Here is a 16,672-nt window from a genome sequence, read left to right as displayed (position 1 = left end):
CACTTATTTTTTTACTGCAGACAGATTCATAAATAAGATTCCTAGGAAATTTTGTGAAACAAAAAATAATAAGTACTAATTAACAATTGTAATCAAAGTAAGTAAGTAGTATCTGTACTGTTTAACAACCCCAGGCTGCTTTGCTAGGTCAACAAAGAAAACTTGTTACATTATAATCAGCTGCCAAAGACTGTTGTTATTAGCCAAAAAGATAATAGAAACTTTAAATGTATATCTAAAAAAAAACAATAATAATCATATTCTCTGTGGCTTAAAATTAATTGTCAATATTTACGCAGCCTAGAATACGCTTCATACAAGCCGACATTCTCAACCTAAACAAGAAGAAAAAGAAATTAGAAGGAAGCCTGAGCTACTATTTTACAGGTCCTCAATTGTCTGTGGACAAGAACTGCTCATCACATCAGATTTCTTTTAACGAATATCTTCCACTAAATTCTCCTCAAACATCTTGCTGATATTTCTAAGCTACTGAAAAAATAAGAAAAAAAATAAGAAAAAACCCAACCACCAAGCCTGTGCAATTTGCATATAATTCCTATGTAGTAAATTTCATAATCTGGTACTACTCATTTCTAGATATTTATACACATAACTGATACGTAAATCTGTTTAATTTTCAGAAGCATTTGGGGGTTATTTGCACAAGGTCACTATACCTCATATTCTTATTTCTTTAGGGGTTTTATTTGCTTAAAAAAGAACAAGGTTCCCAATTCCTACTATTCCAACCACAAAACATGTTTTCATGTTTTTTAGGGAAGGAAATATTTGCAATAATACTAAATCAAACCATCACTACAATAATAATACATGTTCCCACTACATTTGTTAAATAAAACTAAACAAACTTTTTATCAATTTTATCAATTTTATCAATTTTTTATCAATTTACAGTAAAGACCCTCCAAGTTCAATGAAAACTATACACTACCTTGATAGAGTAACTCATATTTTATATGTGAGGACCTGCTTCTGAGTGTCACAACCAAATTTTGCCCTTTGAAGAAAAAATAAAGATTGAAAAAATAAAACCTATATACAGATTGGCAGTACTCACTTGGTAGGATCTTCTTCTTTAAAACACTTTTTAAAATACTACTTTAACATGGGTAAAAAAAGAGGGAGGTGATCATGTGTTGTCAGAATTTTACAATGCACCTCTCTATTAAGACTGATTACTTATCCAGGCACTAAGCAGCCACTAATCCCTCTCATTTCAACTGGAACTGTACCTACCCAAAGCTTCTGAAAACCAAGCCACTTTTTTAGATATCTATATTCAGGAACGTTGGCCTCTTAAAGCATCCACCTAGCACATATGCTAGAGACACAAGTTACTAAGAACATAATCAGCATGAGCCATAGCCAGTGTACAAACAGTCTTGAGTGTGTCATAAAAGCACAGAAATAATGAGGTGCATGTAACCTTATGTGTTTACTTCTATTTAGGTTAAACTCAACAGTCTGATCTCGCCTGACAGCGACCCCAAACAACCTCTGGCTTTAGATCCAGGTTGCTACATGACAAGAGCACTACTTTGTTCCTGAAAACATAGTCAAGAGAGAGATATTACCATGTGTTTATCCAAGTTGCTGGTGGTCTAGCTGCAATAGCCTGAAGCTTTTCCAAAGCAGTTTAACGCCGATAAACACCAATTAGATGACAGTCACAGCTATGCAAGGATGTTTTCAGCAATTAACTGTCTTAGGGAAAAAGGCTGTACAGTCTGAAATAGTTTTTGCACTGCATGTGCTAGTGGTCTTAAGACTGAAGGTAACAGCTGTTATCTCCATGGCACTCTCTTGGGTTTTGTGTCATAATTATAAGGAAGTATTTCTGGAGGGCAACAAATTTTATCTAGAAAGCAGCAACGCTAAAAAGTCGAGCCTTGTCAAGTCCCAGCAGCAAAGCAAGCTGTTGGAGTGACACTGGCATTACTGCATCACTTGGGGAAAAAACAATAATGGCACAGAGCATACAGCTTTAAGAAACCCAGGAAAGCAAGCTTCAGGGAAGGAAATCACATGTATACAAACATCGATAATAAATAATAATAAACAGAAGGTCTATTCATTACATTATGCAGAACTTGGAACAAATCGTTATTCATCTGCCTGTCTGCTCAGTCTGTTAGTGAAGGCTGCAGGAAATTATTTCCAATATTCACAAAAAAAAAAAAAAAAGGAGGCGTGCAGGTGGATGGCTTTGTGTATCTGATTTCATCAGAACTCTGAAACACAAGTGCTGGAAACCAGAATAATCAAATGGAAGTCCATAAAGCAGACTAAACCCACCTCAAAATAAATGAAAGAAATGCATGTACATACACACAGTACATGGAAAGAGGAACTTGCCATCAGCTCCTTGAGCCAAAGGTTATCATGCCGAAAATAGAAAATCTAGTTAGCAAAAATATTTTGATTATGCAACTTTCCCTTTGGAATAAACTAGTAAGGAGAAAAGAGTCAAATTTATTTTATCCTTTTATAGGCAATTCTTGAAGAAAGTATAGCAATAATCACAGTTTTTTGTATTTCTAAAAATGTCATTCTAATTTCAAAGTGCTGTAAATCATTAAACACACACACAAAAAGGTAAAATACAGTTTATTACATTTCAATCTAAGAGATTAACACGTAACTATTTATTTTTATTGGCAATGTGCCCAAATACCCCAGATCTGCAAGACTGATAGTGAAAAAGAAAATATTTCAGGCCTCAAAGAGAGCAGATCTATGGTTGCCTGGAATGTGTAAACAGCCAGAGCCTGTTTTACTTCCCACCCCCACTCTCACCATACACACCTCCTGTCCTAACCCCTCCTAACATTAGCAAGGAATGCTGCTCTCAAGCAAAGGAGAGAACAGATATGTAGTAACATCAAATAACAAAATTCCTGACATTTTACGATACAAAAATTTGGATTTACTAAAAATGCAGTGGTTCCATACATAAATGGCTGGAGTCTAAAAACAAAAACAGTACTTGCATAAACCCCTCCCCCCGAAATGAAAAGAGCAGGCTTGCTGTATGACAGACCTGATAAACACAAACTAAGGGAATCCTAATGCTTCTCTCTAGACTATTCTTTGTGCAACTGAGTATCAGCCAGATCTGTGTTCTATCAGTGAACACTGATCACACACGTACAAAAGCGAAGGGATGTTTTCATAAAAATCTATACAATGTAACAGAACTGATGCCAAAATTTAATCTTGGCATAAATTACCTTCTGTGAAAACAAAGACTATTACTTGCATAATGATATATACACCCACAAAGCACTAAGTCATAAAAATAGATATCATCACATCCTCAAGAAGTTTAGAATATAATTAGATTGGTGGGGTTTAATCTATTTAAATTTGTGGACCTATAAAGATACCTTGTACAGAGAATTTGAACAGAATTACAACGGACTTCCTTCCTTCCCCCTCCCAAGACCTCTCAAAAACCAATCCATGGGCTCCCTAGCAGCTTGCAAGCCACAGTTTGAAACTACAGAATTAGAGAACTGCTGTTATTTACCTAGTAGCTTTAGTCTTGAAAAAGAAACTAAACAAGAATGTACAAAAAAAAAAAGAAAGAAATAGCAATTAGAAAACGAGAACATCTCAGTAAATGGCTGTGTATGATGGGAAGCTCACAGAAACACAATAAAAGAGGAAAACTTGAAAAAAATAGAGTCAAACCCTGAAAGGCAGTTTCATAACACTGTTTACAAATAATAGGTCACACAGCTCTCCTCCTTTCTTTTAATCTTACTGGTTTTATGAATGCATTTGGCTAACATTCAAAAGAAACATCCATAAACTAGGGAGGTAAAATGCTGGCTCAAAGGAGACACAAGCAAACGGTCTGTCAGTTGAATATTTGCAAACAGTTGAAATCAATAATAAATTTAACCTAACCAAATGCAATGCATACAAGCAGAAATTAAAAGACTGAGGCAATTGGCAAATACATAAATGATGTTTCAGGCCACAGGGCATACTTTCTCACATACGTTAGCACGTTAAATAGGCTGGCAAGATATTCACTCCACTTCAGACACCAGAGAAATAACCATACATATTTCCAGAGACAAAAATAACAATTAAGGCAATGCTAACAGCATAAATAATTATACATTCATGTAAAACAACTATCTGTAGAATGTTTGAGTCATTAAATGAGAAATGTTTGAGTCAGAAAATTTATTTTTAAGGTTAGAAAAGTAAACTTAATGTCCCTTGTGTGTAATTTTCCTTATCCGCAGTTGACAAACCCAGACCAACCACCCCAAAGGAAAAAAAGTAAAGGTGTAAAAAACACATACACATCACCAATATACAAACACACTCATTCTAAGTTGTGGGGTTTTTATGGGCTTTTATTTTTGCGTTTAGGAGCAAAAACCTTCCTATTTCTTTCTATAGCCAGCATCTAATATGAAGGATGAAGCACTGTGCTACACACTGTCAGATTTCTGCCTTCCAACTGAGCCTCCCTGGTGTCAGCCGAGCTAGCCGCAGGACGCCCATCTCCAGAGGCTTTGCCCAGCTGAGGTAGGCACAGTGCTGCAGTCTGTACAAAGCAGTGAGAGACAGACTGCTGAGACTCATCTCAGAAGGGATTAGAGAAAGTACAGTTCTGGCCTCCAGCCAACATGAAACTCACAGGGTATATCTACCGCTGTGTGGGAAGGCTGGCACATGGTCTCAATGGAGTGTATGGTACTCGTCACCCTTACACAAAATGCAAGGATCAGGTGCTGGACTTCACATGTTCGGCTTCTTATATGGTAGGCCACAGCTGGCAACATAATTTTGAGACTATACATGATCTAGACTGGCTATGATGAGAGCGTGCTACCACTGCTTGCCAGCTGCTTTAGATCTGGCTGCTACTGGCTATTTAGCCCTTTTCATGTGGCTGGCCTGAAAAACTAAGGGCAGTTGACTGAAAAAAAGTCATAGTTTCCAAGCATCCACTTAAGCTGGTCTCTTTTCGATATATGCGTTTGCAACCTCAAATTGCTATCTCTTACATTATACTGCAAAATATTAAGCCTAAATCAATTTCAACATAGACAAAGCAGTTCCTGCACATTTTAAAGAAACTACGCTCTAAATCTCAACTTCATGTTTATCAGCTACACAAACTTCAAAGAACCTTGTGAGAATTCAGGTGAGAATGGCATTCCAGATAGATTGTGGAAGTTATGCCATACAAAAAAAGACTACTTATGTGGGCTACAGGAAAGGAAAGGGACACCACAATCTGTTTCATTACAAAAATGTTGACTGTTACGATAAAAGCTAAAATCACATGTCATGCACAACTTTAAAAAAGGCTCAGAAACGTTTACTTAATCAGTCAAGAATCTGTGGTGCCATCATATAAGGCCTGATCCTAGAAGTCTTCTGCACACGCCAAGCATGTTTTTCCAGTACCAGGCCATAGCTGTAACAGGATTTGTTGAATATTCAGAACATAAATGTATCATCAATTCTGTTCTTGCTGGTGCTGCCCATGTTTTCATGTTTCTGACAAAGAACAACTACAAAACACAGAAAATATCCATTAAAATGAAATCTCTTAAAACTCCACTGGAAACTCCAATAGGTTTTCTGGGACTAAAGGTGGGAAGGAAAGAAGAGTTTAAACATTTTAAAAGCAATTACAAAAAGGTTGGAAAACCCCAACAGAGGCTTGTTCAGAGCCAATCTAATACCCTATACTGAACTGATAGCCAAGAAATTAATGTACAGATTAACAGAAGATTAACAAACTAGAACAATAATTATTTCTAACTCCAAACTTTATTTCTTCATTTTCTTTTGATACTTTGCTATCCTAATTTATAATCTGATAGAAAATGGAATTAGACTTGAATAAACAGAATTTTACATTCACACTTTTTAATGAACTAGCAACAAAATAAATGGAGAATGTGCTTCTCCCTTTAAAATTCTTCAAAACTAGTCATTAATAAAATCTTCATAGTAGTTCTGTAGGATGGTATCCAGATAAATCATTTACATTCCACTATAAGCAGAACGTAAATGATTTATCTGGCTGTGGAAAGGAGTGCCCTATCAATTGCCTGGTAAACATGCTAAGGAACAGATTTTTTTCTTTTAATAGATAAATACTCAAAAATTCAAAGGAAAACTGTTTTATTTTAAAATAATCTCATGGCAATATAAATATAGGAACAAACAACTACAAAAGTATTGACTGTAATTATCTGAACACTTTTTAAATATGTACAGGATACAGGTCACTATATTTTTGGTAAGAGGCATTTAAATCTCTTTCACACTGGACTCCATATACACAAACATCTGCTATGCACAACAGACCTTATTTACAAAGCCACCATTCACCAAATATGATCAAATTGACAATGTATAATTGCATTTAACATGTTGCCATTAGAGAACACACAACCCTTCCATGTTTCAAGTGTATTTTTAAACCAAAATATATGCTGCTGCTAATGTAAAAGATACAATGAAGAATTTCTTGTTGACCTAAAGCAAAATTTAAAATACAACATTCAATCCAGCAGTGAGCACATATGCATACAAACATAAAAAAAAATTAGAAAAAAGACACAAAATGCCATTGTTGTAAACACAAAACACTATTAACGTATTAGGAAATACCCACATACCACATACACTACCATCATGACACTGAAGAAATGCATAGGAATCAGTGTTTTGAATGTGTATCATTTTAGCCAAGACAAAAAAATAAGTTCAGAAAATTCCTAAAAACAATTCATTGACTACTTGATGGTCCGCAGGATAAAACTTCTGAGATAACCTACTCCCCACTCTCCTTCCTCCTCCTTGTAAACTGCCCATCAGGAACAGCTCATTTTTGTTTTTTCCCTAACCTCTACCCAGCATTACCAGACTAGGTAGTAAAAACACGATGGTGGTCCCCCAGAAAAGTTGATTTCATTCATCAGCAGCGAAAGCAACCATTATGGTAATGTGTTAGTAAATTTGTGCTGTGTGTAATAAATAGGTTCTTTCCTTCCACTCTAATATCACATTTAGGGCCATTCTTTCAACTTATGTTTTTTTCCAAGCACATAAAATCCTGAGAGAAAGAAGCTGGATGAATTTTTATGATACACTGTCATGCACTAGTTTTAAACTAATTGGCTCATTTAAATTAACTGGTTATGTAAGATACTTATGGAGACAAGCAAAAGTATCAGAGCCAAGCATTTGGGATTTTTAAATATCAAACCAGATTCCTACAAATACAACTTATTAACAATGCTAATTTATAAGACCATCAACACAAAAAGCAGTAAACAGTCAAAATGGAAATGAAGAAACCTTGAGTAGCTTTCACAGAAAGACACAAAATCTGCCTTGTGAACACCATAAAATGCTATTAAAGATATACATGCTCCTGTTCTTTACTTTCATTTTTGAGAACTTGGATAGGAAGCAAGAAGTGTTCCTCATTAGCATAATCCTCAAGCCTGCCTTTTATCTGTGCTTTCCAGATTACATTATTTTAAAGTCAATAAATTAAAAAGTAAACTGTATTAACTACATAGAACTACAAGAGCTCTTACATTAAAAGGACAAACCTCATTAAAAAAAAAATAGCAAAGTTAAGCTACAGTGAAAGAGAGCTGAACACATGCAACTGGAAGCATTAACAATAACTCCTGAAAAAAAAAAAAATCAGAAAAGATTTCGTAAATTTCAATCAATTCTGTAACCGAATTTATTCCTAGAAGTCTAACTCATGCGTGCATGTAAATGGGCATGAGAAGAGTTAAGTTTGTTTTGTGACTGCAAAAAGGACCAGATAGGTATCGTTGGAAACTAATCCCCCACAATATGAACAGGCACTGTGCTTGGATTCTCTGTCTTACCCTGTCAGCAAAGCTCTACCCTCACTATGGAGAATGGTAGGGAAGAGGTAATTTTGCCTCAATCTCTCTGTTGAGATCAGGGTTGAGATTTTACCTCTAAGAGCAACTAAAAACCAAACAGAATAAAATAAGAAAGAAGGAAAAAAAAAAAAAACAACAGAAAAGAGATAAAAAAACTGAAGATATTACAACTCTGAAGTTTGAATGCATCCCTCAGCTACAAATGGTACCCCAGCTGTCGCCTCCTGCTCAGTCAGATGCATAGTATCCTCTCCTGACTTTGCCTCATTTCAGCAAGCACATAATTAAAGGGTGCTGCACCTCACTTTCTCCCAAAACCTGACATCCGGCCTGGCCCAGTCCTACATCCATTTCACTGGCTCTGCACCACTTCAGGTGTTGGTAACTAGAACTTGAAGCCTGAGCATATCCCAGTTCAGGGTTTCAGAGCCTATCCACTGCATCCAGCTCCATTCTCCAACCTCAAGGCAACTCCTTTTATTCCTCCAAAGCTACTCATCAGATGACCTTAAGGCTGTCTATGTACATATACATACATGCACACATACACAGACAGGCCAATTTGTATAGCTCATTTTAAACAATTAATATTTGTGAAATTAATTGCTGGTCAACAATCCCACCTGAGACTATGCGCTAACAGAAGTCTTAATACTAATGGGTCTCTGGATACACACATACCCTCTGCCAGCAGCAACTAGACTAAACCTACTGGCATAGACAACAAGCAACTCCTAGCTGCTAAATGGCACTCAATCATATAATCCAACATGGATTACCAACATACATGGACTTCGGGGGGAAAAAAAAAAAAAAAAAAAAATCCGTATTTTTACTTCACCTTATGAAAATCTCATGTATATATTAACAGTACGCTGTGAAGGTCAATTCTTTTGGAAGAACATTCTTGCGATTATTTTGCTGTAGGCTACAGGGTTGTGTTGAAATCAGCACAAACTCATCAGTGGATATTTCTAAGCACAAAACAACAACAGCTGTATACATGCTAATCCTAACAGTGCAACAGCTTCCTTTCAGCGGTGCTACTGTAACATGATTATTCTGTTCAGAAATATAAATCATAAATAGTTGGCTTCTCTCTTGAACTACAGAGAATATTCTGCAGGGTTTTCCATTTAATAGTAAAGGATTAATGAAGAGCTGATAGTGCTAAACAGCATAATATAGCGGAAGAAAAAGTCGAATATCCAGTGCAGCTTGCTGCCTTCAAAAAGGAGCACAACAAACATATTATTCTGCAGAATGACAAACTGAATCTATCCACCAAAAGAAAATCCCCTTTGTTTTTTTGAACATAATGTCAAAGGATATTTTCTAAGTATTTTTAATGCCTAAGCAAAAAACATTGCTTCTTTATCTATAACTTACTGCAGTTATGGGAAAGTTGTGTTTCAATAGGAAAAAATAAAATCACATTTGTTGTTACCACATCTTTCCACCTTACGAAATTATGGCTTTATGTAACAAAACACATTCTAAACCCACTACATAGTAGTAAGAGGTTAACCTGTAACTAAGAACTAGGAGCTTAAATGAAATTTAGGTCAGTAAATGCAATCATGTTTTGAATGGTAGAGTGATGTATAGAGCAACCGTTACATATTAATGAAGAACACCGCTTTTTAAAAAGCCTTGTTTCACCCTCCAATGGCAAAGTCAATAAAACTCAGCACTTAATCGGACAGAAGTATTTTGATGAGTGTATACATATACAGTTATTACACGTTATTAGTGCTACTCGTCTGTTCATAAACAGGCCACAAGTCGTGTCACCTAAGCATCAAGAAGCACTGTTTTGTCCACGTGTTTAATGCACTGAGTAACTTCTCACAGCAAATGAGTAAGACCCAACACCCAAGCCAGACTGCATTTAGGCAATGTGCTTAGCTAAAATCTCAAAATAATTGCTTCTTCTTACTACAGTACTATTGTCATGATGCCATACTGCATGGGTACTACAGGATTCTTGGCATAAAATCATGTTGTAACTTCATATAAAATTATGTATCTTTACATGCACTCTAATTTAAACAGGACAAGCAGACATGCATTGATTGTCTATGCTACAAATAGAGAAGGTTGAGAAATGAGGTTAAACACTGTGACGCCCTTTTCATTGAGTAAAGTTAACAAGATTATAAGAAAAAATATAAAAATGGAAGCTAAATCATCAGATATGCCTAACTGAAGCCTCTTTTCCTCCTGAAGGCGTACTAGTAACATAGAGTAAAGAAAGAGAGTGGTGGCTAGGATCTAGACAGAGGATTACAGAGGCAATACACAGATTGCACGCACACCCCTACACTCAACAAATGAGGAAATTCAGTATCTGCTGCTAGGGTCCAATATTTTTAAGGCATCAATATCACTAAAACTAAATACAAATAAGCACAAGAAGAGTGATGCGAAATGCCCATGCTCCTTAACCTTTGAAAAGCCATGTATCCATAGTTTATCTTGCTTTTAGTTAAGCTAGCAGAAGAAATTTTGTGTTTCCATGGAATTACTAAACATTAGTAACTGTAAGATATAAATCTCCACCTAGGATATGATCTCTATGCAAGAGGAAAATGGATAAGAAATTATGACCTTTTCTTAGGAGACTGAGCAACTTTCTTTGATTTCCCCCTAGCTTTTACACAGCCCTAACTTTGGAGAACTTGTTGTGTTTGTAAAACAAAACACTGTCAGTCATTCTTAAAGAAATTCCATTATGTTAATGACCAAACTGTCACAAAAAGCAGCCTTTAAAGTATTCTCTTGTCTACCAAAGAAAACCTAAAGCCCATTTTTCACCTTTGGATGTTTGTTTCAGTACCATTAAAATGACAGATTTTGTACTGACAGGAAGGCTGCTATTCCATGTAGAGCTGTAGTTCCAATGTTTTTGTTTAATTTCAACCAACTTGTCCAAGTAGGCCATTTGGTAGAAACCTATAAATGGCACCCAGGGGGTCTGGGTTCTTGCTGTAAAGAGGTCAACTATTTCCTCCTAACTAAAAATAGGCAAGATGAGGGAGGGGAAGAGGGAATGGAGTTTAATTTAGCAGCTGAGAAAGAGTTTACAAAATTACTTCCATCTTAACTCATACTAAAGATAATGAAAAAAAAAATTAAAAAAAAAAAAAAGAATCTGCCCTCAACAGTTACAAAACCTTGACTGTTTTGTAGGCAGGCTTGTATATGTAATCTGAAATAATGATAAAAATTAAAAGAGGAATAGTAAAGAGGACCCAGCATACGGACCACACATCACGAAGTCAAAGGGACGCCAGCACCCTCTTTGCACAGAGCAGCAATTTATCGGCAGCAGCCCTGCCAGGTGTTAACAACTCTCATCTCTCCTACCAGCTGAGGTCACACTGCTGTCCCACAGACAAGGCACTACAATCAGCTGCTGTTCCCGAGTCATTTTTTTTCCACCATTTACTCTCCTGGCTGTTTGTCTCCCTCACTTACCTGCATTACAACCTTACCAGGGCAAGAACCATTGTCCACAACATCCCCCAGATATCCCTGATTTGCAAGGGGGCCCCTTGGCACTACTAAAATATAAACAACAGCAGTTCAACACCAACTGTAGCATGAATTCTAACACTGGACTCCAACAGTAGCCAACAGAAAACAGCCAGAGCTAAAGGCACCAAGACACGCACTCACACACTATCTACAGCAATTACCAGGCTGAAGCCCTGGGATGGGTTTTCCAGCCTCATCTCCACAATGAGCCAAATTCAGCATAGCGCTAAATCCTAAGCATATCACACTGCTGACTTAGCTACCATGAAACAATGTCCCATCTGCAACGAAGGACATTCTCTGCTCCTTCCAAGCTCAGGGACACAGGCCTTTAACGACTGCTGCTGCCGGAGGAGTCTCCGTTCAGGAAGCTCTTCCAGGAGGCACAGCGCAATTAGTTAGGCACACCAAGTGGAGAACAGGTCTACTTCTGACCCTGTCCTCAGAAATGGGAAAACCCGATCTGCAAACTAATGACAGGACTAAAACTGGGCAAACTGGCAAAGCCAAAGCCTGACAATTCCAGGCGCAGACACATCCCCCTTCCCCATGAAGGATTTAATGTATTTTTGCTCCACCAGTATGCTTATTGCAGAGATTACCTGCCACCTGCTGAACAACTCACCACACAACTCAGCGCAGCAGCATGGCAGAGGACATTGGAGTTACCTTACTTCACTGGGCACGGAAGGGCAAGCGATGTATTCTGATGAAAACTTATCTTCAAAGGGTTTTGTTTGGTCTTGTGAGACTTGGACAGTCATGCAGTTGCCAGTGTTTACATGAATCTGTATTTTTTAATCCTTTTTGCTTCTCAAATGCCTTACTTCATCTTGGGGGGGAAATTAACCTTGGTTGCTGCTTAACTCACTGAAGGTGCTAAACTGAGAGGACTACAGCAGTTCTGCTCATGCAGCCCAAGAAAGGCGTAACATTTTTAACCAACAACAAAAAGCAAACCAACAGTGAAACACACCAGGACAATCCCATTCTCTTGCCAATATCTGCTACCACAGAATGAATGTATTTACTTCAAAACCTGCCCAGTGAGTCTGTATGTGACAGTACACTAACCATGGGACAGTAAGAGGCCCAAACCCAGCATGTGCAGTCACATGGTAAGCAAGGTATATTATGTTAAATCTTCTACGTGCCACTCCAGCAGTCTCAGTTAAAGGATCGCAAATAAATGGGCTAGGGAAGAAAGATGTGACAACATACTTGTCATGAGCAAAGACCTTGTATTTATTACCTACAATCAGATTTCCCTCTGGCACAATATGCTTATTTCTATACTATTAACCTAAAATACCAGTCTTGAAATTTTAATTTTACACTCCATTTTATCCAAATTATCGCTTGAGGAGCACCCTTTTCAATGGAGTAGTTCAGTTTTCTGCAACATTATGCTGCAATATTTTCCTTTTCCGTGAAACACTCAATGAGCTCCACCAGACAGACCACTTCCCCTCCCCCACCAACACACACACATCTACACTTTAAGACTTGTGCGTCAAGAAAGGAAAAACGCTGTACAAATCCTTGTGGAGAAGAGCAACAGACATGTTAAGACAACATAAAGGAAAGCCTTTATTCAGCCTACACACCGAGTTTGAGAAATTAATATGCAAGCCTAACTTCTAGGGTGTGGCTTTGTGTTTTTTCCCCTTTTTGTGCTGTGCAGGATGTCTCCTCGAGCACCCAACAACATATAATTAAATAGGTCAAGGGTCATTCGCTTTACATCACACCACACCAGTGCTGAGCCGCGCACCGCACCGAAATATCAGACCAACCGCCGAGATTATACCAGCACCACAAAATGGGGAACAGGCTCTGCCGGATGACAGCAGCAGCGAGAAAGGTGTCCACCAGCTTCCCGCCCGGCGGGTGGCTGCACCCACCGCCTGCCCCCTCCCCTGCGGAGACCGCACCGACGCTGGCCACTCCGGCCTGGAGCGAGCAAACGGGCGTGCAACGGGTGTGCAACAGGTCTGCAGCCTACAGCGTCCAGTACCCGTGTGTGTCATGTCGTCCGTCCCCCCCGCCCCGCCCCGGGGCTCCCCCGGCAGCACCGCCGCCCCTCCAGTAGCCCGCAGTGCCGGGGCCCGGGTGGGCAGCAGCACACTGCACCGGGGGAGGTGGGGGTGCTGGCAGGAGGCGGGGGCCGAGGGGGGGGTGTAACTTGTTTACCTACTTGGAAGTAAACTTCGATGTACGGAGCGACCGGCCCCTCCGCCCGCTGCTGATTCAAGCCCTGGCGATGAATGGGATCCCCTCCCCCACCCGTGCTCTGCAAACTCCACACTTGAGCGTGAATACCTCGCATTTCCCACCCCCACCCCCACCAGTTCTCCTTTTTTGTGTGTGTGTGTTAAGAAAAAACACATTTGAACACTATCTCAGAAGTAGGGAACCGCTCCAGAAACTGCCCCCACCCGGGGTGGGGGGGCGGTGTGCTCGGGGGCAGATGAAAGCACACCAGCCGCCGAGACGACAGCCCCACACACATCGCCTCAGCCCAAGGCTCCCCACCCCCCAAAAAAATAAACCAACCACCAACACCCCCCAAAACGCCCAGGTCCAAAAAACTTCCTCATAACAGCTAAGCGACCCCCCCGTCCCACCCCATCCCCCCCAGGCCAGGGTGAGCTGGGGCGGGGGGGGGGGAACGGGGCAGCGGGGCCCGGCCCCGGGCTGGGCTCAGCTCGGGGGACTGCCGGGGAAGGACGTTTGTCACCTCGGCGTGAGTAAGAGAGGGAAAAAAAAGAGAAGGGGGGGAAAAAAAGGGTCCCCGGGATGAATAATCCGCCTCGGAAACTCACCTCGCTCAGCGGGCGTTAAAGGCACAGCTCCCGCGGGCGGCGGGGGAAAGCCTCAACTTCTGCGGGCGGCGCTGGCAGAGACTTTCCCCTCACTTGCCGCGCATGGTGCAACTCCTCTTCCCCCGGGGTCCCGGCCAGCCTGCGAGGAGACTGTAAATCCCCCCTCGCCGCCGCCGCCGCCGCACACGCCTCCTCCTCCCCCTCCGCGCGCACAGGCGGCACAAGGAAGTCCCGGAGAGTGGGAAGGGGAAAACGGAAAGTTTTGGGGTGGAATGGCGGGTCGGGAGGTGCTGCCGCTCCGCGCGGCTTTACAGCCGGCGGGCGGCCGAGCGGTTGGCTGGATGGGACCCTGCGGGTGCGCGGCGGCGGCGGGAGCGGCGCTGAGGGGAGCCGGCCGCGACCGGGGCCCGCCGCCGCCGCCGCCACCACCACCACCACCACCGCCAACAAACACCCCCGCCGCCGCCGGGAGAGGGAGGGAAGAAGGGAGGCAGAGACACAGGGGGCGAGCGGGGCCGGGGTGCGGGGCGAACCTGCCGCGCCCTCCCCAACCTGTGTCCCGCACGGGGGTGCCCCGCGCCACCAACGCCCCTCGAGTGTGTGTGTACGGAGGGGGGTGTTGCAGCGCGCAGGTGATTGGCGCCGCTCGCTTCCACGCGCTGCTGCCGGTAGTGTCGTGCGTTAACGTGTCCCGCAACCACCCCTAACCCCACGAGAAACCACGCGCCCACCCCGCAACGCGCGCGGGGGAGCCTCCGCCCTCCCCGTTAACCTTGCGTGAGCCCAGCAACGGAGCCGCCTCGAGCGGCCGGGGACACGCGCTGCCCACCACCGCACGTACGCTCCCCCCTGCGCCCCCCCTATGGTTGGTGCCATCGTTACTATCATCGTTATTATTATTGTTGCTATCGTCACTACCAACTTCCAGGCTGGAGGAGGGGACGGGGGCGCATAGCCCGAGCCCTCGATGGCGAAACAAGCCCAGCACGTCGCTATTAGCTCCAGTGGCGTTCCGCCTCGCACACCGGAGCGGGCAGCCTGTGCTGACCCACGCTCCGCTCCACCGGAGCCCGGCGGTGAGGCACACCGGAGCGGCCCTAAGGGGGGCTCTGCCCCACCGCCGCTCTCCCCCCATCACCGGGGTAAATGGGGGCGGCGGGCGCGGCTTCCACGGCGGTGAATCAGCAGAAACAGACATTATTGCTTATGGCCGGAAAGGCAGCACCACCGGAGCAGAAACGCTGCTGCTGTCGGGCCTCCATCCCGCCCGTGCTGCCCCACGCGTGCCCCAGTCCCGCGTGTCCCCTCCCCCACCCCCAGGCGGATGATGCAACGCGCCCCGGCTCCATGTGCTTCCCCTCCCCCTCCGCGGCCGGCACCGTGCTCCCCTGTTTTTTCCGCCTGGCGGGTCACCCGGCGGCTGATTGATTCTCCTTTCGCCCTGCTCAGTCATTCGGGGTTGGAAAGTAAATAACAAGTTGACATCATTACCGCGCTCCGCAGTGCCCCGCCGCGACAAGCCGCTACCGTGCCGCGACGAGTAGCTGCGCACCCCAAAACCAGCGCCGCGGCGCGAACGGATCCCGTGCACCATCCAGCACCCGGCTCTGCCCATCTCGGCTCCCAAAGCCGGAGTGGGGTCCCGTCAGTCACAAGGGGCTACCGAGATTTTTTGTGGCCCTCGGTCCCCCCGGCCTCATGGCTAGTGTTATGGAAATAATAAGATTATCAATGTTTTTCTGCGTGTCTGCCCTCGTGGGCTCACCCGAGGCCAGGCTGGATGGGGCTTGGAGCATCCTGGTCTAGTGGAAGGTGTCCCTACCCATGGCAGGGGGGATGGAGCTAAATCTTTAAGGTCCCTTCCAACCCAAGCCATTCTATGATCCTGGTGACAGCAAGCCTCATTTGGCCCTGAAAGTGAGATTTATTATTGCTTTGTTTTGTTTATTTGTTTCTTCCCAATGACCTTTCCACTTTCTCCTTTTTCATCTTATTTTGTCATTAAGGGAAATTTCATGCTCCTTATACATTTAGCCCAAAGCCTATGTATGTGCTGTCACCCGGAGTTCTTATGGAAAAATATGTTATCCAAGGCAGCATAACAAAGATCGTTGCTACATATGTTCATGTATGTGTTGAAATGAGAACTCTCAAAATACTGGAAAATGTTGTTACGGCTGATGTGATCCATTTTCAGATTCAGAGCCCAGCAATTGCAGTGTGAGGCCATCAGCACTTCAGCAAGCATCCATACAAATGTCTCCTGTTTGAAACAAGCTCCCATTGGACTGGCGTTTTGTTTTGTTTGGGGTTTTTTTGTTTTGTTTTGTTTTTTCCAAAAGCAAAACCTACATTAGATTTTTATTA

The 16,672-nt window shown here is 42.4% G+C and overlaps 1 protein-coding gene across 4 annotated transcripts in view; it reads right to left on the bottom strand.

The window, feature by feature from the left end:
- Nucleotides 1-14,740, bottom strand: part of TBL1X (transducin beta like 1 X-linked) — a 191,119-nt gene extending 176,379 nt beyond the window's left edge. For all 4 annotated transcript variants that reach the window (XM_057419448.1, XM_057419452.1, XM_057419449.1 and 1 more), the window contains exon 1: nt 14,306-14,740. The gene's annotated coding sequence lies outside the window, so the exon portion shown is untranslated. The remainder of the gene's footprint in view (nt 1-14,305) is intronic.
- Nucleotides 14,741-16,672: the final 1,932 nt, after the last annotated feature.

Source organism: Pezoporus wallicus, unplaced genomic scaffold (genome assembly GCF_028554395.1).
Source record: "Pezoporus wallicus isolate ANWC-B61680 ecotype Strahan unplaced genomic scaffold, APGP_CSIRO_Pwel_v1 contig_5767, whole genome shotgun sequence".
Lineage (NCBI taxonomy): Eukaryota > Metazoa > Chordata > Aves > Psittaciformes > Psittacidae > Pezoporus > Pezoporus wallicus.
This window is presented reverse-complemented; position numbering and strand designations above follow the sequence as displayed.